The 26,517-nt window shown below is 42.0% G+C and overlaps 1 protein-coding gene across 2 annotated transcripts in view; it reads right to left on the bottom strand.

Annotated features, from left to right (window-relative positions):
* LOC117357363 (EF-hand calcium-binding domain-containing protein 14-like) overlaps window positions 1–25,777 on the bottom strand; it is a 298,105-nt gene extending 272,328 nt beyond the window's left edge. The window contains exon 1 of one of the 2 annotated variants that reach the window (XM_033937827.1): window positions 25,643–25,777. The gene's annotated coding sequence lies outside the window, so the exon portion shown is untranslated. The remainder of the gene's footprint in view (window positions 1–25,642) is intronic. The other variant, XM_033937816.1, reaches the window with a different exon arrangement.
* Between the last annotated feature and the right edge of the window lie 740 nt (window positions 25,778–26,517).

Raw genomic sequence — 26,517 nt, forward strand, 5'->3', positions numbered from 1 at the left:
GAGGAAAGGCAGGAGTTGGGAGATATGATAGAGATGTTTAAGTACCCCATGTGGTATAGATATACATTAGGCAAGTCTTAATTGAAAGGAAACTACAGAGTGAGAGGGCATAGAATGAGGTTAAGAGTAACCGTTCATGAGGAAAGACACGGTACTACTCGAGAGTGTCCAGAGAAGAGCGACTAAGATGGTTAAGGGGTTGGAGGAGCTGCCGTACAGCGAAAGATTAGAGAAACTGGGCCTCTTCTCCCTCGAACAGAGGAGACTGAGAGGGGATATGATCGAAACATTCAAAGTACTGAGGGGGATAGACTTAGTAGATAAGGACAGGTTGTTCACCCTCTCCAAGGTAGGGATAACGAGAGGGCACTCTTTAAAGTTGAAAGGGATAGATTCCGTACAAACTTAAGGAAGTTCTTCTTCACCCAGAGAGTGGTGGAAAACTGGAACGCTCTCCCGGAGGCTGTCCTAGGGGAAAACACCCTCTAGGGATTCAAGACAAAGTTAGACAAGTTCCTACTGAATAAGGATGTACGCTGGTAGGGCTAGTCTCAGTTAGGGCGCTGGTCTTTAACCAAAAGGGCCGCTGCGTGAGCGGACTGCTGGGCATGATGACCACTGGTCTGACCCAGCAGCTGATTCTCTTATGTTCTTAATCTAAGGAAACACATTTTACAAAAAAGAAAGTAGATGCATGAAATAGTCTCTCAGTAGAGGTAGTGGAGAAAAAGACTGTCTGATTCTGAATTCAAGAAAGTGTGGGTCAGGTTCATGGGATCTCTTAAGGACAGAAGAAAATAATGGACAGACTGGATATGCCATTTGGCCTTTATCTGCTATCATATTTCTATCTTTCTAATAAGATTACAACCCCAATACACCAAATCTCAAGGCTCAATCCATCAAAAATATACTGCAATTATCTGTTAGACTGGCTGAACAATTCACCAGAAAAAGGAATATTCCCCAGACACCCAGGAAAAATCATACTAAGACCCATCCCAAAAGATGAAAATGGAAAAATGAATAATGTTAAGAATTACAGACCGTTTGCTTCAATCCCACTTTGTCAAGCATGGTAGCAAATCAAATCACAGAGTACCTGGAGCACCATAATCTAAGAAAACACTATAGTACTGAAACACTACTGAGTGCCCTGACATCTGGGATTTAGAACATGCATGAGCATTGGACAACAAGTCCTTGTACTACAGTTCGATTTAGCTAGTGCGTTTGATATGGTAGATCATCAACTCCTATTACTGATCCTAATCATTCTTGGGATAACATAACATACAGAGTAAAAATGAATGGACAATGGCCAGCAACAAGTGGGGTACCCCAAGATTCACCACTCTCCCCAATATTTTTCAATGTACTAATGTCAACATCTTAGACAAGAACGACCTGACTTATTTCTCATTCCTTTCTACAAGAAAGAAAATAAGATTAACAAATCAGTAGAGGAACTCATTTGTTAAGTAGCTGGCTGGGTTGACAATGTGAAACTGAAACTAAATAAATAGAAAAAAAAAACATTTATACTGATAAGCTCATCCCAAATCACCAACAATGACACTTAAATAACACTGCATAACACCCCACTAAAACTGGAATCAGAACTGAGAGTCCTAGGGATTATATTCAACAACCACCTATCTTGGGAGGCAGAAACATAAAAAAATAACCAACAAAATATTCACAACTTACAGAAAACTGAGATGAAAGAAAACTTTCAGATCTTGGTTCAAACATTGGTAGATTAATACAATATCATTTACATCGGATGCAAAGAAAATATACAAAATAAAACAACCCTACAAACTATTCGAAATGTAGCAGCCAGACTTATTTTCTCAGCAACTAAATATGACGAAGTGACACCTTGAACTACACTGGCCCTCCTTCAAAGCAAGGTGCATTTTAAAACTATGAGTGTACATTGATCTTTTCAATCTTCCATGGCAAAACACCAGACTACATTTTGAATTTAATCGAGATACTACCCAAAGACAAATACAACCTGATCAGCAACCATATGAGAATAAGATTCCCAAATCCTAGAGGAATCCAATAGAAACATGATGGCAGATAAAGGCCAAATGGCCCATCCGCAGTAACCATTATTTCTTTCTTTCTCTAAGAGATCCCATGTGCCTATCCCAGGTCCTCTTGAATTTAGACACAGTCTCTGTCTACACCACCTCTTCTGGGAGACTGTTCCATGCATCTGCCACCCTTTCTGTAAAAAAGTTTTTCCTCAGATTACTCCAGAGCCTCTTAACTTCATCCTATGCCCTCTCATTGCAGACTTTCCTTTCACATTAAAGAGACTCGGCTCATGAAAATTTATATTACGTAGGTATTTAAACGTCTTTATCATATCTCCCCCCCCCTCGCCCCCCCGTCCTGCCTTTCCTCCAAAGAATACAGATTGAGATCTTTAAGTCTGTCCCCATACGCCTTATAATAATAATAATAATTTTTATTCTTATATACCGCCAAAGCCATATAAGTTCGAGGCGCTTTACAGCAAGAGGCGCTGGACAATCAGTGAAGAGGTTACAATCAAAGTCAGCAATACAATCTAATATAATAAAACGCTAGGCCGCGCATGCACACTCCCATCGCATGCGTCCGTTTTCTGTGAGCTGTAGGGCACCGCAGATAGGAGTGCGCATGCGCGCGAAGCTCTCTCTCTCCCTCCCCCCGAGGTGGATGTCGGCAGTGGCCCGAGGCGGAAGCTCTCTCTCTCTCTTCCTCCCCCCACCCGAGGCGAAGGTCCTTGGGGAAGGCAGAATCTGCTCCTTTTTTTTTTGCATTAAGCCTGACATATGGCAGGCTCCAACCTTGAACATGTTTACATGAAGAAAGCCCAGTGCTGGAGGTATTATTTGCTTGCGTTTCTTCCCTCCAGAAGTTGCTCTCCAGCCAATGTATGAATCTCAAAATAAACATTTGCTAAGACAGGGACTTCTAAATGACCAGTTATGATACTAAAAGACAACTTAGTTACGTCTGTGAAAATTCTCTGGAAATATAAACAAACACGGGAATAATGGTGATCCCTCGAATCTAATATAATAAAACGCTAGGCCGCGCATGCGCACTCCCATCGCGTGCGTCTGTTTTCTGTGAGCTGTAGGGCACCGCAAATAGGAGTGCGCATGTGCGCGAAGCTCTCTCTCTCTGTTCCTCCCCCCCCCGAGACGGATGTCGACTGCAGCGGCCCGAGTCGGATGTCGGCCGTGGCGGCCCGAGTCAGATGTCGGTCGTGGTGGCGGCTGCTGGCTGCCCGAAGCTCTCTCTCTCTCTCTTCCTCCCCCCCGAGGCAGATGTCGACCGTGGTGGCCCGAGTCGGATGTCGGCCGCGGCGGCTGTTGGTGGCTGCAGGCCGCGGCAGCCAAACCCAGAAAGCATTTTAACATAAGTAGGGCATGGAGTTCAGGAGAAAGGTATGTGGGGAAGGAAAATACTGCACAGGGAAGTGGGGTGGGAGGGAAATGGAGGGGCAGAAAAGGGGTTGATGGACAGGGGAAGAGGTGCTGATGAACAGGGAGGGGGGCAGAAAAATGAAGACAGGCCTACTGCTGGACAGGGGGAGCAGGAAGGAGGTGATGATGGACAGGGGGAGGTAAAACAAAGGGAGAAGGGCTTCTGCTGGATAAGGTGAGCAGTGATGGGGTGGTGGAGGACACAGGGGAGGTAAAAGGAAGGGAGAATGGACAGGGGGAGCAGGCAAGGGGTGGTAGTGGACAGCCAAGGAAAAAAAAAAAAAAAGAGACAGATAGAAATACAGAAAGCGGCTAAGGAGAGAGAAAAAAAAAAAAATAAAAAAGACACACACACATATATTCTAGCACCCGTTAATGTAACGGGCTATAAGACTAGTCTTCCATAATAAAGAAGGTGAAAGCTATAGAGTTCTTAGGGTTACTGGATTGAATAAGCAGTGCTGAGTAGATTCTTGGTTAACAAATCGATTGAACACACCACACACCATTTTAGTAGCCTTCCTCTGGACCGACTCCATCCTTTTTATATCTTTTTGAAGTTGGGGCCTCCAGAATTGTACACAATATTCTAAATGAGGTCACACCAGAGTCTTATACAGAGGCATCAATACCTCCTTTTTTTCTACTAGCTGTACCTCTCCCTATGCAACCAAGCATCCTTCTAGCTTTCGCTGTCAACTTTTCAACCTGTTTGGACTCCTTAAGATCATCATATACAATCACACCCAAGTCTCGCTCTTCTGTCATGCACATAAGTTCTTCACCCCCTAAACTGTACTGGTCCCTTTGGTTTTTGCAGCTCAAATGCATGACCTTGCATTTCTTAGCATTAAATTTTAGCTGCCAAATTTCAGACCATTCTTCAAGCTTCGCCAGGTCTTTCTTCATGTTGTCTACTCTATTGCAGATTTTGGTATCATCCACAAAGAGACAAATCTTACCCGACAGCCCTTCAGCAATATCGCTTATAAAAATGTCTGTACTTACGATTTGTGAAGACTTTGTTATGTATATGAGGTCTGTGCTTGTATTCCTATGACAAAATGCTAATAAAATTGATTGAACTTAAAAAAAAAAAAAAAAGAACAGGCCCAAGAACAGAACCTTGAAGAGTCGGTTGGATATAAGATTGTACATAACATGGTCCAGTCATACTTCTTAGCTGCAGTCATCTCAGTTTTCTTATTGCTAGATGAAAGAGTGAACTCAGGACCAGGGCTTAAAATTTCAACGTACGAGTTCTTGTCCAGAACGATTTCAAGACCCTTTTCTTGGGTGGTGAACCCAGTGCTTTGAACCTATGACATGTTAGTGCACATCAGGGCTAAGGAGAAAGACACTTGTTCTAGTGCTAGAAGAAAAGTTCATATTCTGTATATTTTGAGGCAGTAAAGTAGTAGCTTTCGTCGCCTTTCAGGGTTTAATTGTCTGTAACCTAAGCTGCAAAGTGCCCGACAGAGTTGATGATTCCACAGTGTAAGATGGTGATCCATCAAAGTGATGTCTGCAGCTGCAACTGACATCTGATGTATATTCAGATACGCTGCGGTTACTCTGAAACCTGATCCCAGTACAATTTCTTTAAATAATGAACTATTCTCACTGCCATTATTCCTTTCACCCTCTCATCTTCTGGGTTTCTTTTTAATCAGATTCTCCATAAACATACGCAGGAAAAACCCCAGGAAATCCAAATTTACGACAGGAAGATTCCCAGCAGAAAGTTATTGACTGACTTTGCAAGAACAGAAATAGAATTTGTAAAGGTGGAGGAGAGAATTTGCAATTATTTTCCACAGGTAAGAAGCTTTTTACCCAAGTAAAAGCAGTCCCAGCCCCTTCTTGAGATCAAAAATGATGGCAGATAAAAGCCAAATAGCCCACCCAGTCTGCCCATCCGCAGTAACCATTATCTCTTTCTCTCTCTAAGAGATCCCACTTGCCTATCCCAGCTCTGTCTCCAGCACCTCTTCCAGGAGACTGTTCCACGCATCTACCATCCTTAGATTACTCCTGAGCCTCTCACCATCCTATGTCCTCTTATTGCAGAGTTTCCTTTCAAATTAAAGAGACTCGACTCATGCGCATTTATACCACATAGGTATTTAAACGTCTCTATCATATCTCCCCTTTCCCGCCTTTCCTCCAAAATATACAGATTGAGATCTTTAAGTCTGTCCCCAAACGCCTTATGATGAACACCATGCACTATTTTAGTAGCCTTCCTCTGGACCGACTCCATCCTTTTTATATCTTTTTGAAGGTGCAGCCTCCAGAATTGTACACAATATTCTAAATTAAGTCTCACCAGAGTCTTATACAGGGGCATCAATACCTCCTTTTTCCCAGCATCCTTATAACTTTCACCATTGTCTTTTCAACCTGTTTGGCTACCTTAGCATGTGATACCGTAATCATATCACACTCAAGTCCTGCACCTCTTTCATGCAGAAAAGTTCTTTACCTCTTAAACGGTGCCATTCCCTTGGGTTTTTGCAGCTCAAAATGCATAACCATTATGTTTCTATTTGCTCATTTCTGAATTTCAAATCTGAAAAAGAAGGGTTACCTTAGAAAGATCATCACAAAATGTGATGATAGTCCAGTAAATAAGGTATTATCTTATTTTCTTTTCATTGTCTTGCTTTATTTCTCTTTTATCATCTTTAGTTTTCCTCAGTATTCATTTATAAAGGCAATGTTATGAGATTGCACACTCTTTGCAGATTTAAACACTTTTCATGGCACAAGAAACATAAAACAAAGGTTTAGAGGTTTTCCCTTTTCTTTCAGGCTAAAAATGACATGAAACAAAGAAAGAAATATCCAGTCAAATGAAAGAACATCCTTAATCCTTAGTGCGGTGGGCAATAGAGGAGTGACTTGTCCAGGGTCACAAGCTCTGGGTGCACAGGTAGCAGCAGCAATACCAATTATTTTCATATAACTTCTAAAACATATTATGACAAAACATGGTACAAATACACATTCCGGTCAATATTCATCCACCACAGTTGGTGTATTTTAAAACTCTGTCCACTGGTCTGAATTAGCTATAGATGCTCAATGCCAGACCATGTCCAGGCATTGAACATTTGGGGCTAGTTCATCATTTGCTAGCCACTGGGTCTTATGCAGCTCCTGGCCAATATTCAGACAGAACCCACCTATGGATACTTGACCAGGCCTAATCCCCCCATAATTCTTAACCCTTTCCTTGTACCCCCTGGAACATCCAGAAACTCCCCCAGTTGAAGGCTACTACAGTATAATCTTGTTACACCGGACTTCAAGGGACCTGGAAAAATGGTCCGTTATATCCAGAGTTGCATTTTTTAAAAACTTTATTTAGGTCAACTTGAAACAACGTAAATCGATGAACAACAGTCACTGCACAAGCATATCAGCAACATCAATAACAAAACTCAGCAAAACATTGGTATGGCACAAAATGATTGCAAACCAGAACACTGTACTGGAAGGAAAATACTGTACTCTGTCATTTTTTTTCTGGGCTGCATTTTGATACTATATCACCAGCCTGCCACGTGCCTTGTAGGCAGAGCCTGCATGTTTGTTATAGCCAAATAAAACTACAGTTAAAACCGGCTCTGGGGACCAAAATAGTTGTCCGTTATATTCGAAAGTCTGTTATATTCGAGTCCGCTCAATCTGATGATTTTCTGTATGTTTATAATGGTGCTAGGCCGGGACCAGCGGACCTCGTCCGCTATAGGAGAGGTTCCGTTATAAGCGAGTCCGTTATAACGAGATTATACTGTACCATTATTATGCCAACCCCAATTTTTTAAATGACTTCCTTAAACTGAGCCTTTGTTTTCTGCTTTAGTGTAGTTATATATACATACAGTGGTGCCTCACACAACGAACTTAATTCGTTCCAGGAGCAAGTTTGTTATGCGAAAAGTTCGTTATGTGAAACGCGTTTTCCCATAACAATACATGTTAAAAAAAATAATTCGTTCTGTAGCATAAAATATGCTAAGATGACATAAAAAAAGATAAATTTATCTTGTTAGAGCTGTTAGCATGATATAGAGGGGATATATGTGAAGGGGAGGGGAGACAGGGGTTTTGTTGATCCTTGCTGTGTATTATAATCACCCCCCACATACTCCCCAGTACCTTTTTTAATTCCTCCCATCTTTCCCAGCCAGTGGCGTACAGGCCAGAAGCGCAGAGATCAGGAGCAATTCCTCTGCACGCCTGTGTGGGCCCATGCCGATCTCCGAATGGCTGCAGTTAGTTCTTGTGAGTCCCGCGAGAGCTGACTGCAGCCATTCAGAGATCAGCGCAGGCCCAGGCAGTAGCACAGAAGGCTTGCTCTTGATCTCTGTCTGCGCTTCTGGCTGGGAAATTTGCTAGACCACCAGTTCGAGTGAGCAGGTGAGATTAATGTTGCAGCAGTGGTGCCTTTTTAAAAAAAATATGTGGCGGCGGGGGGAGGTTTAAAAATATGCGGTGGCGGGGGGAGGTTTAAAAATATGCAGCAGTGGCGGCAGGGGGGTTTAAAATATGCAGCAGCGGCGGCAGGGGGGTTTAAAATATGTAGCGCCACTGCACAGGGAGCCAGGCGGAGAGAGGGCAGTTAAGCGATGCAGCTCGGGCGACTTCGTTGTGTGAAACGAAGTTCGTTGTGGGAAGCAAGACCTGAAGTTCGTTGTGCGCAGCGTTCGCTGTGCGAGGTGTCCGTTATGCGAGGCACCACTGTATTATATATACTCATTTTGTAACAAGGACTAGCCACACACACTGTAACAAAATTAGTTCCTTATATCTTTTTTAACCGTAACAACTTGCCTTGAGTGGCGTGCCGCAGAGTTCGGTGCTCGAGCCTGTGCTCTTCAACATATTTATAAACAACCTAGAAATTGGCACGACGAGTGACGTGATTAAATTTGTGGACGATACGAAGTTATTCAGAGTAGTGAAGACACAGAGGGATTGCGAAGATCTACAACGTGACATAATCAAGCTCGAGAAATGGGCATCAACATGGCAAATGAGGTTCAACGTGGATAAGTGTAAAGTGATGCACGTCGGTAACAAAAATTTCATGCACAAATACAGGATGTCCGAAGAGACCTCCCAGGAGAGAGACTTAAGAGTTCTGATCGACAAGTCGATGAAGCCATCCAAGTAATGTGCGGGGGCAGCAAAAAGGGCAAACAGAAGGCAAGGAATTATAAAGAAGGGGATCACGAACAGATCGGAGAAGGTTATCATGCCGCTGTACCGGGCCATGGTGCACCCTCACCTGGAGTACTACGTCCAGCACTGGTCGCCGTACATGAAGAAGGACATGGTACTACTCAAAAGGGTCTAGAGAAGAGCAACTAAAATGGTTAAGGGGCTGAAGGAGTTGCCGTACAGTGAGAGATTAGATAAACTTGGCCTCTTCTCCCTTGAAAAGAGGAGACTGAGAGGGGACATGATCGAAACATTCAAGATAATGAAGGGAATAGACTTAGTAGATAAAGACAGGTTGTTCACCCTCTCCAAGGTAGGGAGAATGAGAGGGCACTCTCTAAAGTTAAAAGGGGATAGATTCCGTATAAACGTAAGGAAGTTCTTCACCCAGAGAGTGGTAGAAAACTGGAACGCTCTTCCGGAGTCTGTTATAGGGGAAAACACTCTCCAGGGATTCAAGACAAAGTTGGACAAGTTCCTGCTAAACTGGAATGTACGCAGGTGATGCTGGAGTTATTTAGAGCACTGGTCTTTGACCTAAGGGCCGCCGTGTGAGTGGACTGCTGGGCACAATGGACTACTGGTCTGACCCAGCAGCGGCAATCCTTATGTTCTTATTTCCCCAGGCAGAGCTCAGTAGCAAAGCTAAGAGCCTGAAGATACACCAGATTTGTCTGGGAAAGGAAATTCTGACCACAAAGAGAAGCAAGAAAGGCAGCTTTGCCAGCATCAATTCAGTCTGAAAGATGAATGTTTGCCAGTGGACTCTGAGCATATGATGGCAGAAAATGAGAAGGAGCCCATGGAACCTTTTGAAAATATGATGGAGATTGACAATGCTTAAAGACCTAAAAGTGTATTATACAGAGCAGTAACCTATTAGTATAAAAGCTGTGCTCAGTCTTTACCTGCGAGGCGCCGGGATCCGATCCACTGCTGCAGACAAGGGAAAGCTCGGAAGACCCGTTTCAAGATTTTGAGTTTACGTCCAGCAGCGTCTACTATGAACTTTCAAGGCTCAAAGTGAACAAAGCCATGGGACCTGACAAACCACATCCCAGGGTGCTTAGAGAGTTGAGTGATGCCCTAGCGGAACCGTTATCTGCGCTCTTCAATGTTTCCCTGAGTACAGGAAGAGTCCCATTGGACTGGAAAATAGCTAACGTCATTCCACTCCACAAAAAGGGATGCAGGACGGAGGCTGAAAACTACAGACCGGTGAGTCTCACATCAATAGTGTGTAAAATTATGGAAACACTAATCAAACACAAATTAGATACGATCCTGAATGACGAGAATCTACGAGACCCCACATCAACATGGATTAACAAAGGGAGGTCCTGCCAATCCAATCTGATCAGCTTCTTTGACTGGGTAACGAAAAAACTGGATATGGGGGAGTCCCTGGACGTCGTGTACTTGGACTTCAGTAAGGCTTTTGATAGTGTCCCACACTGCAGGTTATTGAGCAAGATGAGTTCGATGGGATTAGGAGAAACGTTAACTGCATGGGTAAAAGACTGGCTCAGTGGTAGACTTCAGTGAATGGTACTCTCTCCGAAACGTCAGAAGTGATCAGTGGAGTGCCACAGGGTTCAGTCTTGGGTCCGATCCTATTTAATATCTTTGTAAGGGACGCAGGACCTACTCTTACTGGAACATTGGTCCTCAACTTGGCAACTAAGGAGTTAAGAAGAACCATAAGGAATTGTTCATCACAGCTCTTGGGCTTCATGATCGTATGAATATTTGGTGCATAGAACTTCACGGTATTGCGGTATATAAGCTGTTATTATTATTGTTCCTGATTCTATGGATTGTGTTTTGCACTCTGATCGGTTTGCTTGTTCTACTTTGCTTGGATTTTCTATTTTGCTTGAATGTTTTGTTCACATTTGGTCTCCATTTGAACTTATTTTTGTTATTTGATTTTTTGACACTTTTCTATGCTGATGATTGCTATTGTGAATTTCTGAGCTGTTGCACTATTTTTTACGTTGACTTTACATCTGTGCTGCAGTTTATACTATTATGATTACTATTAGGATTATCCTTTTGTATTATTTTTAAGATTGTATATTTTTGGTGTGTTTATATCTGATTTTGTTAACGTTGTTGGGGTAATTTTTCTTTTGGGATCCCTTTTTGCTTTTCATGATCATGAAGCCTTTGTCTTTTTTGGTGTCTGATGTGTGGTTTGTCTTATATGTTTATATGTTGATGGTAATTGAAGGTAATTTATTTTATTTAAATTATATTTTGAGATTAATAAAAGTTTTGAGAATTATTTATAAATTCATTTATATATATTTCTTATTGTGTGTTATCAACGTTTGTTATATTTAGATTGTTCATGTGATTGATTGTGAGGGGTTCTCAGTTTGCTTTGATCTTGTATGCCCTCTTTTTTTATATATATATTTTTCTCTCTTGTTATTTCTGGTAACTAAGTTTTAATGCCAAAAAGTGTAAGGTCATGCACCTTGGCAACAGAAATCCATGCAGAACTTACACCCTAAATGGTGAGACCTTAGCAAGAACTACAGCAGAACGGGACTTGGGAATAATCATTAGCGAAGACATGAAGTCTGCCAATCAAGTGGAGAAAGCTTCATCCAAGGCTAGACAAATGATGGGTTGTATCCGAAGAAGCTTCATCAGTGGAAGACCGAAGTTATAATGACGTTGTACAGATCCATGGTGAGACCTCATCTGGAATATTGTGTACAATTCTGGAGACCGCATTATCAGAAAGATGTGCATAGAATGGAGTCGGTTCAGCGAATGGCCACCAGGATGGTCTCAGGACTCAAGGATCTCCCGTATGAAGAAAGGCTGGGTAAGTTGCAGCTATACTCACTCGAGGAGTGTAGAGAGAGGGGAGACATGATTGAGATGTTCAAATATGTCACGGGCCATATTGAGGTAGAAGAGGATATCTTTTTTCTTTAAGAACCTACGGCGACAAGAGGACATCCGTTGAAACTCAGTGATGGGAGATTTCATAGTGACACCAGGAAGTACTTCTTCACCGAAAGGATGGTTGATCATTGGAATAGTCTTCCACTGCAGGTAATTCAGACCAGCAGCACGCTGGACTTTAAGAGAAAATGGGATAAGCATGTGGGATCACTTCAGGGAAGAATTTAGTGGGTGGGTCATTAGAGTGGGCAGACTTGTTGGGCCATGGTCCTTTTCTGCCGTCATCTTCTATGTTCTATGTTACTTATGAAATGTTTTTGGAAGCAAGAACTATGAATGTGTAAAGGATTCAGAATTCATTACTTTGAAGAATACTCTGACAAAGGTAAAAGCCATTCATTAAGTAAGTGAAGGATTGGGTAATAGTCTTATCAAGCTATAAAAATGCCCAAACAGGAAAATGTTTTGGATGGTATGTAAAAGAAATGTCCATGTGCCAAGCCTGCAATAGTGACTGTAATTATGCAACGTAACCTAAGAAACTAAGAACCTGAACTGAGTGAGATCAAAACCAGTTGATTGCAGAGGGAGATTGATCCCATGCCTTTGAATTTGGCTATACATGATGAAAAGCTCAAGGGTAATACAGGTTCTGGGTTTGCATGAACCGTAGAACTTAAAGAATGGCATAGGACTAAGCAGCCTGCTGATTGTCATTTCTTAAAGGAGTTTACTGATCTGGTCTATGTGGACTTGAACCAGATCAAAGCCTGGCAAAAGGGCACACAGTAGGTAGAAAGAAGTAGTTTTGTTTTGCTTATGAACTGAAAAGTGCTTGAATTGAAAATTGAACTCAACTCACTCAGTCACGCTCTTGCCCTGCCACAATATGTATACACAAGAGAGAGAGAGAGGGGTGATATGATACAGATATTTAAGCACTTAAAAAGTATTAATAATATACAAATAAATCTCTTCCAGACATATAGAGGTGGTAGAACTAGTGGGCATGGATGAAGATTGCAGGGAGATAGACTTAGAAGTAACATCAGAAAATACTGGAACACCCTACCAGGAGAGGTGATAGAGTCAAAAATGGTGAGCAAATTTAAAAATGTATAGGATAGGCACAAGGGATGCTTACTTAGGAAGAAAATGGAAACACAAGATGGCTAGAGAGGTGTTATGTTTGTGTAAGATGATAACTAAGAGATGGATCTTGGGAGTGATAGCGTCTGAGGATCTGAAGGTGATCAAATAGTGTGATAAGGCGGTAGCCATAGCCAGAAATGTGCTAGGCTGTATGTGCTGCGTGGGTCCGAAGACAGGAAACAGTGCTGCGTACATCTGGTAGCACTCTAGAAATAATGAATAGTAGTAGCAGCAGTACAGAAAGAGGAATGACCAGCCAAAGGGAGGTGTTGATGTCCCTCTGCAAGTCATTGGTGAGGCCACACTTGGAGTATTATGTTCAGTTTTGGAGGCTATATCTGGTGAAGTATTTAAGAAGGCCACAGTACAGCCCCGCTATAAACTTGCAGGTTAAAACCACGGGCTCACAAAAAGTAAAAAGCATCGGAAATATAGCTCACGCTAATTCGGCAGCACATATAGACATTAAAAAATATGACCTGCTTTAAATGAAGGAAATAATTTGAAAAGACATCTCCCTCCACCAACCCCAATGTTTTTCAGATTAATCTATAGTTCCCAGAAGGCAAAGGGGATTAAAAAAAAAAAAAAATGCAATAAAGCACGGAGCAAACACATGCGCAGACCATCTATAGGCAAAGAAGATGGTCTGCACATGTGTCAGGATCACTCTCCAGCGATCCGTACAGTCGGTTGGGGGCGTGACTCCAATCGCCCACATTTGCATGAGGACACATCGTAAATCAAACGCCCAGCAACCTCATGGATCGGATCCGTGAGGAGTGAATCTAGCCCTTAGGCGCCTATAATGTAAGCCTTTAAAACTCTAGTCTACTTAACAGGCGTCTAAGTTTTAAGTTAGACGTGATTCTGTAATGGGCGTCTAAGTGGGATTGACATGCAATAGACATCTATCTTTAGCTGCAGGATCCGGCCTTTAATATATAGCGCTGCGTACGTTTGCCAGCGCTAGAGAAATGATAAGTCCTGGCAGGTCAGTAGCACTGTTTCCTCAAAAAGCAGAAAATACCTTTTTCTTTTCACGCCATAAAATGTAGCCCTCCTTTGCCATTTCTTGGCTTTCTTTTAAGGGCCCTTTCACACAGCCACAATGGTAAATGCACTGAAGCCCATAAGAATTGAATGGACTTCGGTACCTTTGCTGCGGCTTTATAAAAGGGACCCTAACTTTGAAACTATGGGAAAAGATTTTTAGACTATTTAAACTAATTAAAAAATACGGCCAAAATCGTAGCCAAAGTTCTAAACTCTTAGCTAGAAAACCACAGCCTACTCCACCAAACACAATCAGGCTTCAGAATCAACCACAGCACTGAGACCCTACTAGGCTCACTCATGGACACCGCCAGACAACACCTCAGCACAGGCAAAAAAATGCTAATTATCCAACTAGATCTCTCCATAGCCTTTGACCTAGTAGACCATAACATCCTTCTACAGATACTGGACTCAACAGGAATCAGTGGTAAGGTACTATCATGGTTTAAAAGATTCCTACAATCCAGAACATACAACGTTAAAGAAAAATCCGAGCCATGGTCTAACCCCTGCGGCGTACCTCAAGGATCACCTCTTTCTTCCACACTCTTCAACCTATACATTGCCTCCCTCGGCTCCTACCTAGACAAACAAGGTCTAACCTCCTACAGTTATGCAGACAACATCACCATTTTCCTTCCTTTCGATCAACCAGCACCATCCATGGCAGACACAATACACAGAACACTTGAAACAGTGGCAACATGGATGAAAGTCCATAAACTGAAACTGAATCAGGACAAAACAAACTTCATCCTACTCGAAAATAACAAAACCCCAACCGTAACAAACCTTGTCATAAACTCTACAACATACCACATCCAACCCACTTTAAAACTCCTGGGAGTGTTAATAGACAGGCTGTACAATGCAGCCACAAATCAACAAAACAATAAAAAAATCATTCGCAGTCATGAGAAACCTGAGGCAAGTCAGAAAATTCTTTGACAGAAAAAAACTCCATCTCTTGATGCAATCCATAATCCCAGGTCTCATAGACTACTGCAACATACTATATCTCCCTTGATAAAACATACTATATCTCCATGATAAAACAACTACAAACAATACAAAACAAAGCCCTAAGACTGGTCTACTCACTGAAGAAATTCGACCACATCACAGAGGCATACCACGACTCACATTGGCTCCCAATAGAAGTGAGAATACACTTCAAATTTACTGCCTACTATTTAAAGCAGGGGTGTCCAACCTTTTGGCTTCCCTGGGCTGCATTGGCCGAAAAAAATGTTTCTGGGGCCGCACAAACGCGCAAATGCTGCAGCAAGACAGAAGAGGGAGCCGGCAAGACAGTAAACACCCGGGGGCAGCAGAGGAAAACACTGCATCACCCTCGACTGAGGCTGCACAAAATACTTCACTGGGCCGCAGGTTGGACACCCCTGATTTAAAGCAATAAACAGAGACAGCCCAGCCTATTGGAACAATCGACTAGTTCAATCCACCTCAACCAGACATAGAAGAACCCACACACCATTCACACAACCTCCAACCAAAAACGTTAAAAGAAAAAACTGTACGACAACCTCCTAGCCACTCGAGCTGCAACACTTGACCTCGGCCACAGACTACAAAACCTTCAAAAAAGAAATAAAAACCCTTCTATTCAAAAAACACATAAAACCAACACAATCAGGAATATCCGAAGCATCACCTGCAACTATGCCATATTGTGACAGGGATCTGGCTAGTCCTAATAAAGCCCGGGGAAAAGCCCAGGGAAAAGAGCAGGAAAGCATTAATAATGTGCCAGGGACTAAGGAGAAGAAATATCCTGAGTTTAGGGAAAATCCTGAGCACAAGGTTAAGAGGGAGCCTGTCCCTTTAAATGCTCACAGAGCTCAGGCTGGAACGGGAAGGACAGGGCTCTTTAAGGAATTAGCTAAAGCTGCTGTGAGGGGGCGTGGTTATGTGCCGAGTCTCCCTTTTTCTGAAGCTCCCTCATCAGTGAGAGGGGAGGGACAGCTGGGACTGGAAGCTCAGGGGAAGCTGAGAAGGAACCCAGCTAAAGCAGCTAACTTTTGGCCAGCCTTGGAGAGTTCTCACCAGGATAGGGAAATGCAAAACCTTGAAACACTATCTGAGGTTTGTGACATGGACTGGTTAGAGAATAATGCTATGTCTTATGAGGAAGAACACCCTATGGAATGGGAAGAGGTTTAGGAAAGCCTGAATGTCCTTTTTCCTTGGTGAAAGGGTTTTTTTTTGTTTCTTCCTTTTTGGGTTTTATGTTTTGGAAAGGATTTTGTATCCGTGTTTCAAGCTGGGCTGGAAGCTGCTGAATTTACTTTTGTGTTAGATGAGTGGTACAGTGGCCACACCGGTGGGAGTACAAGTCCCTCTGCTCCTAGGAAAAGGGAACTGCCACTCAAATCTACCAGAAGCTTAAGTAGTGCCTAGAACCAGGTAGCCTAACTATTGCCAAGGCAGGTACGGTTCTAGCACTGCTTGTGGAAATAATACCTAACAGGAACTGTATTTTATGTTCTTAATTTGTGAACTTAAATTGGCCAGCACTAAAGGTGCAGTGATAAGAACTGGCACATAAGAGAAAGAAAGCAGAACAAGAGAAAATTGGAATGTTTTGGGTTTTTACTTTGAATGCCAAATTTTGACCTTTTTTGTTTGAAACTTTTCTTGTGGAGAAATAAAAGTAAAATATTTGGACAAAACCCGGCCAGTGTGGTGTGCAGTTTATGGGAGGCACCAGGCCAGCTGTGGTCCACCACGGTTACGCTCGCGCCAAGACTGGGATTCTGTGGAGCTACTAGGCCTCGCCAGGATCCCGGTCCCACAATATGTACTTCTAATACCATGACAATTCAAATGTAATCCTTAGCAACTCAAAGAAATGTACAAACTACTCCCTAAATACTTCTAATGTCCTGACAAACCACATGTAATCCGCCTTGAACCGCAAGGTAATGGCGGAATAGAAATCCCTAATGTAATGTAATGACTTCTTTACAAACTTCTGTTTTGATCAATAAACCTACAAATCTTTAATCTTCCAAAACACAGAGCAAAATAACGTTTACAGTTTATTAAGAATTTGATCTATTGGCCATCAGTCACATCTTAATGGTTCCCATCCTTTTGTCTTGTAACTCCCTTACTTGCATTTAATGTTGTCTGATATCTAATAATAATCCATAGTGCATTTTACAGAGCTGCCATTTGCACCCTGCTATCCGGCACATAGTGCACAAACGTCATTCTCTCTCTTATTTTTTTAATTTTGTAACTTTTATTTCTGATTTATACAGTTTATTCTTTATTGTAACCTCTTTGATCTGAACGTGAACCTGAATCTTGTTAGTACTTGTGATGAGAGATTGAGAGGGCAGAGCAAGTGATCATTTGGGTTACCTGTCAAATAAAAGATGAAATGCCAAATGTGAATTGCGTAGGCGAAATGGGGAATTAAATAAGAGCTGGTAACGTGACAATGGGCACCTCTGAGCTGCACTGACAAAGCCTCGAAGTACTTTAGTACAAGTATTGATCCTCTGTCTGACTCAAAGGACAAGACTATAGAGACAATCCATTCGGAGTGAATGCAAACCCATTAGACTCTTCAGGCATTCAATTAGACTATTATTTTATCTACCTTAATTGATGCTACTAATAGTATCATACATAATTGATCCATACAGACAGGCCGTGCGTCTGTTAATGAGCCTTAGTTAATTTACAGAGTGACACTTAAGCAATTGGAGCAGACGGGTACACGGGCTCATGATAAATGTTTGATCACTTCGCTTAGTACAGGTTTGGTTAATGTCAGAGCTGGCTTGCAGGGGGGAACGTTATCCTTTTAAGAAGGGATTTTCACTGTCAGGTTCTGCATTCTGTCTCTGTGCCACTGAATCCCTTTTATTTCAAGAAAATATAGAGTGTGTAGACAGAAAAAAACTTAATAATGTATCCATCAAGTTAAACAGCTCCAGTGTGTGTGCTGTGTTGCAGGACTTGTCCATCAACCTCCCTCCCTCGCTCATCTTCCGACATTAACATGATTCTTATATCCTTTACTTTGAGTCCTAACATTGCTGAAATTCATACTTTGCTCTGGGTTTCTGCCTGTTGGTTAGCTCATGTCTTGGCTTCTCTAATTCCATGTTCTCAAATTTTAATAACTAGAAACAAAACACAAAGAACACAAGATGATACCTTTTGTTTCAACTGAGTTGCTCCATTTCTTGACTAGCTGAAGGCCAGAACCTTCTTTCTCAGGTCTGAACCTGACATTCTCTCATCTTCTGTTCATATTATCCTGTACTAAGGAGAGGATGGATTTTATTAATATTATAGAGGAGGATGCGACAGGTTTTGGATCTGAACAGAGAAGGAGAGAGAGCAATCAAAGATCACCCCAAGGAACCTTGCGAGCTGACAAGTCAAGAAGGAGGCTTCTGTTCTCCACAGAAATAGAAAATGGTGAGAGGGGGGAGATGAGTTTGGTGGAAAGATAAGGAGTTCAGTTTTAGCCACATTCAGTTTGAGATGACGGTGAGACATCAAAATGGCAATGTTGTACAGGCAGGCTGAGATTCGTGCCTGAATTCCTGTAGAGATATCTGGTATGGAGAGGTAGATCAAGGAGTTATTGGCATAGAGGTGATATTGAAAACCATGAGAGGAGATCAGTATACCAAGAGAGTGGGTATATATGGAAAAGAGGAGAGGGCTCAGGTTGGGCTAATAGAGGAGAGGGCCCAGGACTGCCAATGGACAGTGGGATGGCAGTGGAGGAGGATCCACAGTAACGTACACTGAAAGTATGATGGGAGAGATAGGAAGAAAACCAGGAGAGAACAGAACCCTGGAATCCCAGTGAGGACAGCGTGTTGAGAAGGAGGTGGTGATCAACAGTGTTGAAGGCAGCAGACAGACCAAGAAGAATGAGGATAGAATAGAGTCCATTGGATATGGCCAGGAACAGGTTGTTAGAGACATTAGCAAGGGCAGTTTCTGTAGAATGGAGAGGGCAAAAGCCCAATTGAAGTGGGTCAAGAATATTATGAGAAGAAATAAGTCCAGGCAATGACGGTGAACAGCACGTTCGAGTAGTTTGGATAGGAAAGGGAAGAGGGAGATGGGGTGATAGTTGGAGAGGGATTTGGGGGTCTAATGAGGGCTTTTTGAGGAGGGGTGTAACTATGGCATGCTTGAATACATCAGGAACTGTAGCAGTGGAGAGCGAAAGGTTGAGGATGTGATAGGTGGGAGCGATTACAGTGGGAGCGATGGATCCAAGTAGACGGGTAGGAATCAGATCAGAGGAACAGGTGGTGGGTTTGGAGGAGGAATGAAGGTGAGCAGTTTCCTCTTTTGTGACTTCAGAAAAGGAAGAAAGGGTTGTAGGGATTATTAGAGGGAGGCTGACAGAGAGGACAGTCGGAAGGGGTGGTGGGGGAGGTGACATGGTTGAGAATGGATCTTGCGAACTTTGTCATGGAAGAACTCTGCCGTCGTCTGGGGAGAAAGGATAGGATATAGGGACACTTTGAGTAGAGAGTTGACTGTGGCAAAGAGATGGTGAGGGTTGGCACTAGGAGAGTTAATGAAATGGTTGTAGTATTCTTGTTTGGCAAGTGAGAGGTTAGATTGTAAGGACGTCAGCATGAATTTGAAATGGATGAAATTGGCTTGGGTGTGGGATTTAAGCCAAAGATGTTCAGCAGCTCAGGCACAGGAGTGCAGGTAACGGATTTTGGGGGTAAACCAGGGCAGGGGTTTGGCACGAATTACAGGACAGGAAATGGAAGGGGCAATGGTATCAATAGAAGATGAGTGAATGGAGTTATAGGAGAGGACAGCTTCATCGGTTGACTTCTTTGACATAGTAGTAGAAAGGAAAGGCGAGACAGTGGTAGAGAGCATGTCAGAGTCAATAGCCTGAAGGTTCCTAAATGTATGGGTAGTGATTGGTCAGATTTGGGGGGGAGGGTGAAGAGTTGTGAAAGTTAACAGCTTAAGGTCGGAGATGGTAAGAATCTGGTGGTAGAGCAGTTGGAGGAGAGGATGACGAGGCTAATTTGATAAGTTAAAGAGTGATAAATCACCTGGGCCAAAATGCACTAAGAGGATCAGTAACACCATGTGGGTCGGCACCGATCCTATTTTTTGGCCGATTCTGAAAGAGCTATTGATGCACTAAAAAGTTTTATGCAAATGATTCACACATAAGAATTTAATCCACGTCATTGATAAATATGTTGAAGAACACGGGCCCGAGCACTGAACCCTGTGGCACTCCACTCGTGATGCTTTTCCATTCCGAGTATTGTCCATTTACCCCCACTCTCTGTTTCCTATCCACCAACCAGTTTTTAATCCATGTGAGTATATCACCCTTGATTCCATGGCTCGCAAGTAGTTGTTCATGCCGGACCTTGTCAAACACTTTCTGAAAATCTAGATATACAATGTTGACCGGGTCACTCTTGTCTAGCTGCCTGTTTACTCCCTCGAAGAAGTGCAGTAAGTTTGTGAAGCAAGATCTTCCTTTGCTGAATCCGTGCTAGCTAGTCCTCATCAGATTGTGTCCATCAAGGTGATCAATGATGCAGTCTTTTATCAGCTCCTCTTCCATCTTTCCTGGTACTGAAGTCAGACTCACTGGTCTGTAGTTTCCTGGATCTCCCTTCAAACCTTTCTTGAAGATCGGCATAACATTTGTCACTTTCCAGTCTTCCGGAATCCTTCCTGATTTGATCGACAGATTGGCTATTAGTTGAAGCAGTTCAGCTATAGCCCCTTTCAGTTCCTTGATTACCCTTGGATGGATGCCATCTGATCCTGGGGAATTATCATTTTTAAGCCTATCAATCTGCCTACATAGCTCTTCTAGACTGACCGTCGACCCTGTCAGTTTCCCATCTTTGTTTCCTGTGTATAGCCTGTCGGCTTCTGGTATATTGGATACTAGCTGATGCCCCGGCGTTGCACGGGTATTTAATTATAGCAATAACACTGTAAATGGATTCAAATAAAGATACTTTATAGTGGTGAATGAAATTATTTTTTTTACAGCTTTATAAAAAGTACAATATTCAAATTATAATGTGAAATATTTGACAAAATGAATACAATACAACTAACACAAAACTTGATTATAAACAACATTTTTAGTTTCACCTCCAGGAGCAAGAACATATAAATTCTTGGGTGAACCCACCCTTGAGCAAGCAACATAGAGTTGTCCATGGGAAAAACAGGGGGATCTTAAATCCACTCCACAGTATGTAATAGTCTGTTCTTGTGATTTGTTGATTGTGATAGAGAATGCAAGTCTCACTGGAATTTGTAATCTCTTAAACTGAAAAGGAAGATGTGTTGCAAGTTTCGTTCAAATCGGTCAAGCCGTTTTTGCGTTGGCAGCTTTTTACATTGTTTCCATTGACATGAATGGGTGAAATCTGATTTTCTGTTTGTGTCTCCGCCCACGTGTGCAGGTGTGCCGCGAGACCCCCAGAACATATCACCCCAGGTAGGGAGGGATCTGCATACCAAGTTTCGTTCAAATCGGGCAAGACGTTTTTGCGTGATTGCGGCACATACACACATACATACCTCCGATTTTATATATATATATATATATAGATATCCTCTTCAGTAGATACAGATGCAAAAAATGTGTTCAGTTTGTCAGCGATGGATTTCTTCTCCTTTAATACTCCCTTTATTCCATGGTCATCTAATGGCCCCACTGCTTCACGGGTCGTTTCCCCTTAACATGTCGAAATAACAGCTTAAAAAAAAAATTGCCTCTTTAGCTATTTTTTCTTCATAGTCTCTTTTGGCCCCTCTCACCGCTTTATGGCACTCGCTTTGATGGTGTTTGTGATTTTTCCAGTTTTCATCCATTTTTGTCCTTTTCCATTCCTTAAACGAAGTCTTCTTGTCTCTGATCACTGCCTTTACTTCTCTACTCTTTCCATGAAAGAAGGGAATAAACTTGAGTGCCTCTTTTACTATGAAACTTGAGTGCCTCTTTTACTATGGATCTTATAACTTCATTAAAAATACTTGGAGTCATCATCGACGATAAACTCTCTTATGAACACATAAGTAGTAGTATCAAATCCTTCTTTTATAGGCTGCAAATGATTCGCTCAATTTCCAAGTTTCTGGAGCCAAAATCGTTGAATATATTAATCCATTCTTTAATTATTGCAAAACTCGACATGCAAAACTCGACATGCAAAACTCGACATATATTAATCCATTCTTTAATTATTGCAAAACTCGACATGATCGAGACGTTCAAGTATCTTACGGGCCGCATCGAGGCGGAGGAAGATATCTTCTTTTTCAAGGGTCCCACGACAACAAGAGGGCATCCGTTGAAAATCAGGGGCGGGAAACTACGAGGTGACACCAGGAAATTCTTTTTCACTGAAAGAGTGGTTGATCGCTGGAATAGTCTTCCACTACAGGTGATTGAGGCCAGCAGCGTGCCTGATTTTAAGGCAAAATGGGATCGGCACATGGGATCTATTCACAGGGCAAAGGTAGGGGAGGGACATTAAGGTGGGCAGACTAGATGGGCCGTGGGCCCTTATCTGCCGTCTGTTTCTATGTTTCTATTACTGTAACTCTTTAGTAATAAGTATTACACACATAAAAGAGCGCCTTCAGATAATTCAGAATACTGCCCTTAAACTCATCCACAATTGTAAAAAATATGACCATGTAACACCTTTTCTGATTAAATCTCACTGGCTTCCAATTAACCATCGTATTACCTTCAAAATGTTACTTTTAGTATTCAAAACCCTTTCCACTAATGAACCTAATTTATTGATAAATTACTTATCCCTTATAACACTTTGCGCTCTCTCCGGTCTACTAATCAAAAGCTTATAGCAGTCCCCTCTTTGAAAGTTATTGGAACACGACGACATGATAAGTTTTCCGTGATGGCACCGCCAGCGTTGGAATGTCATGCCTCAGCATTTAAGAGAGGAAAACGACTTGAGTCGTTTTAAAAGTAATTTAAAAAGTTTTCTTTTTAAAGATGCTTTTAATCTTTAAATTATATTAGTTTCCTTCGTTGATTGCACTTTTCCCCTCCCTATTGTTTTTTCCACATATGGCTCTCCTCTGTACTTTAAAACACTGAATTGTAGTTCTGTTCCCTCTTGTGTACTAGTTGGTCTATAAGTCTGTTTGTCTAACCCATTCTTCTAAATTTTAAATTGTATGTCTAAATGTATGTTTATATTGGTATCAATTTTGTACTTTGCTTAGTAAAACTAAATAAGCGATTCATCAAACTAAAATAAAACTGGAAACTCCAGTGAGCCACGCCGGTTCCTTGTTCTTTTTCCTCTTGGAATCCTTGTTGATACGCAGTATATATAGATTTTGCGTCTTGGTGACTGTGTCCTTAAAAAGGGACCATGCTTGCTCTAGTGTTTTTACAGTACTTATCCTCTTCCTAATCTTCTTCCCCACCATGAGTCTCATCCCTTCGTAATTCCCTTTTTGGAAGTTCAGTGCCGTGGCCGTCGTTCTGGATCAATGTTTTGTTCTTGTGTCCAGGTTGAAGTGGATCATATTCCCAGCATCCTTCTACTTCTATTCCTTGTGCCAGTCTTCATAGTCCATTTAGAATTAAGTCCAGAATTGCATTTCCTCTCGTAAGAACATAAGAATTGCTGCTGCTGCTGGGTCAGACCAGTGGTCCATCATGCCCAACAGTCCGCTCACGCGGTGGCCCTCTGGTCAAAGATCAGCGCCATAGCTGAGACTAGTCCTACCAGTGTACATCCTTGTTCATTATGAACTTGTCTAACTTTGTCTTGAATCCCTGGAGGATGTTTTCCCCTATGACAGGCTCTGGAAGAGCGTTCCAGTTTTCTACCAAGTTTTCCTTGCCAAGTTGTTCCAGGAAGCAATCGCCTACAGCAGATGATCATCGTAATCCCTGACTCTGCTGTCTGATGATCACTGTGAGAGCAACTCTCACACATGTGCAGAGACAGCTGAGAGGCAATGGAAGCCTCAAAGCTGCTCTCAGCTGCTCGGGGCAGGAAACCTTTTCTTTTTTCTTATTAAAGAGCACAGATGCTCCATTAAAAAAAGCCCCCCCCTCCCCGCCCCCACCGATGATGGCCATTCCCAAAGACCCAAGATGAATGTGTCACCAGGAATCCTCCCCACACCCACACTCTCCTGCCATTTGCCCCCCTATTCAGGCCTAGGTGATAGTATCAAGCTTTCTGATGAGTCCGACTTCTGCGGTTTCACACTGGAGCGTCCCTTCTCAATTTTCTTGGTGTCACGGTCTTGCAGATACAAATCCTCTTTAAATTTGAAATAGTTGTGTGCAAAAATAACGTGACTGAGTTACATGTCCATCCTTAACATCTAGGTCCACCCCTGCAGCAATTTCAATGATCCTATCATTACGATATAAATTGATTTCTACTCCAGTATCATGGTATCCCACTGGTTTTCTTTCTTTCACAGCACATTCTTCTGCCTCAGTGGACTTTGAGGCCTGAGAGAAAGTAAAGTTACTTACCTGTAACGTAGGATCAGTCAGCCACACATGTAGGTCTGTGGCTGAAGAGTGTTATTTCTGCATCCACAGTGACTCTCTTTCCTGCATGACTCAAAGAAAGTATTTTGTTTAAATTCTGTATATTTCACAAATATTCCTTCGCTTGGTAATTTATTTTTTATCAGAATCCAATTTTCTAGATTTTTGCTCTCCAGAATGGGGCGAATGGTCCCTTCCCCCAGCCCACATTTCATTGAATGGCTGCCGAGTGTATCAGACACTGGTGTCCTTGTTCATTCATCTTCTCATGGCTCTGTTGTCATTCTCATGTACTTGTAAGTCACTGCTCATAATTCATTATTCGAATGTAACAAGGACAAGTGTTTGCTGAAATTATTGACTGAAGGAAACCCAGAAATGTTTAATAGTCTCCTTCCATGGAGTCTATGAGACTCTTGCAAAACATCACATTTTTCCTAAAGATTATTCAATTTAATTGCAGGAAAGCAGACAGCCCTTAATGCTGCCCCGTCAGCTGAAGTGAAGTCTGAGCTCTCCACGTGCAGAAGGAAGTGATTAGAAGCTTTCATTCCAATAACCATTAGGACCAGCGCTAAAAGAGCTAAGTAAAATGTGAATGGAATAACTTGTAACAATTATGACCTTATTAAAGTGGCCCATTAACAGGGATGATTGTATTCTGTTATGCTAAGATGGTTCCCTGTAGCTGTACAATGTTATTAAGATATGCAATATACCCTTAGGGGGAATAATAAGTTCTTTCTAATATGCCACATTCACTGCAGGTCTGAGGGGAGGGTACTGGCAAGCACCTGCTGGGATCAGTCAGAAGCTCTGGGGTCTTCCTGCAAAGAAGGCAGAAAAATTACTCATCATAAATGCAGATTTTATCTTTAAAGGACGCAGAGGAAAGACAGCTGTTTTAGAACTTAATGACCCAGGAATATGAGGATTTGGGAAATATTTACCTCTTTAAAATAAGCAGCATGAACTTAACCACTTCTGGGAAGCAGATCACAGAAATTTAAGGCATAAGCAGATAAAAGAAAGTAGAACTGGAAAAAAAATATTCTTATTGTTATCCTGTGAGATCAAACGAATGAATGAGATCCCTTCCTTCTCCCAAATGGAGGCTTTTAAAGTGATGGTCAACATTAAACCTGTGAAAAAGGGAAATAGTTCAGTACCAAAGGAGCCCCAACTTCTCAGTCTGCCAAAGCTTTACCTGACAAGCCTGTGCAGAGTGGACGATGAGAAACAGGAAGCCCGATTCAGATCCCACCACTGCCTCAGGAACAAACATAGATAGTATTTCTGTGTCTCCCAGAGGGTCACTGACTGTGCCTGAAACCTTGTGCTACATCTGAAAAAGGTATAAGACAAATTCCAAATAAATATTTAAACTCAATGCTTAATTTTTCCACACAAAACAGATGACATGAGCAAATAATGGTGTATATTAGATACTTCATAAAGAATCATTCTCATTTCGGTTCATTTATTAAACTTTATATTCTGTTAATTTTCTGCCCCTAAATTCCTGGACTTCCCCCATGTTTGTCTCAATATTTCCCTTATGTTTCAGTCTCTGTTTTGATTAGTATTTCATGATTAACTGTAGTCCGTTTGTTTGTTTATTTTTATATCTTATGTATTCCCCTTTGTTTTAATTATGTAAAAACCGCCTTGAAACCTGATTAGGCGGGATATCAAACTTAATAAACTTGAAACTTGACTTTTCCTCCAGGAACTCGTCCAAACCTTTTTTAAACCCAGCTATGCTAACAACTGTTTCCACTTCCAAGCAGAGGGGACTCTCCTTGCTGAACCACAACAATGTACCCCGAAGCAGGAGCCCTCCCTCATAATACTTCCAAGTTGAGCAGCTGCTGTGTGTGTTCTGAGGACTCTCCAGGCATCAGTGAAAGTAAGTGGAAATTGAGGCTGAGTAAAGTGTCACATTCACTGAAGGAATATGTGCCCAGACTCCACCCTTTCTTAATACAACCAAAGTTAAACTAATATATACGAGGGGATGATGAAAAGTTCTCAACCCAACCAAGAAGAGAATGATGTGGATCTGGTTCAATCAATGATCTA

Source organism: Geotrypetes seraphini, chromosome 1 (assembly GCF_902459505.1).
Source record: "Geotrypetes seraphini chromosome 1, aGeoSer1.1, whole genome shotgun sequence".
NCBI classification, from domain to species: Eukaryota; Metazoa; Chordata; class Amphibia; order Gymnophiona; family Dermophiidae; genus Geotrypetes; species Geotrypetes seraphini.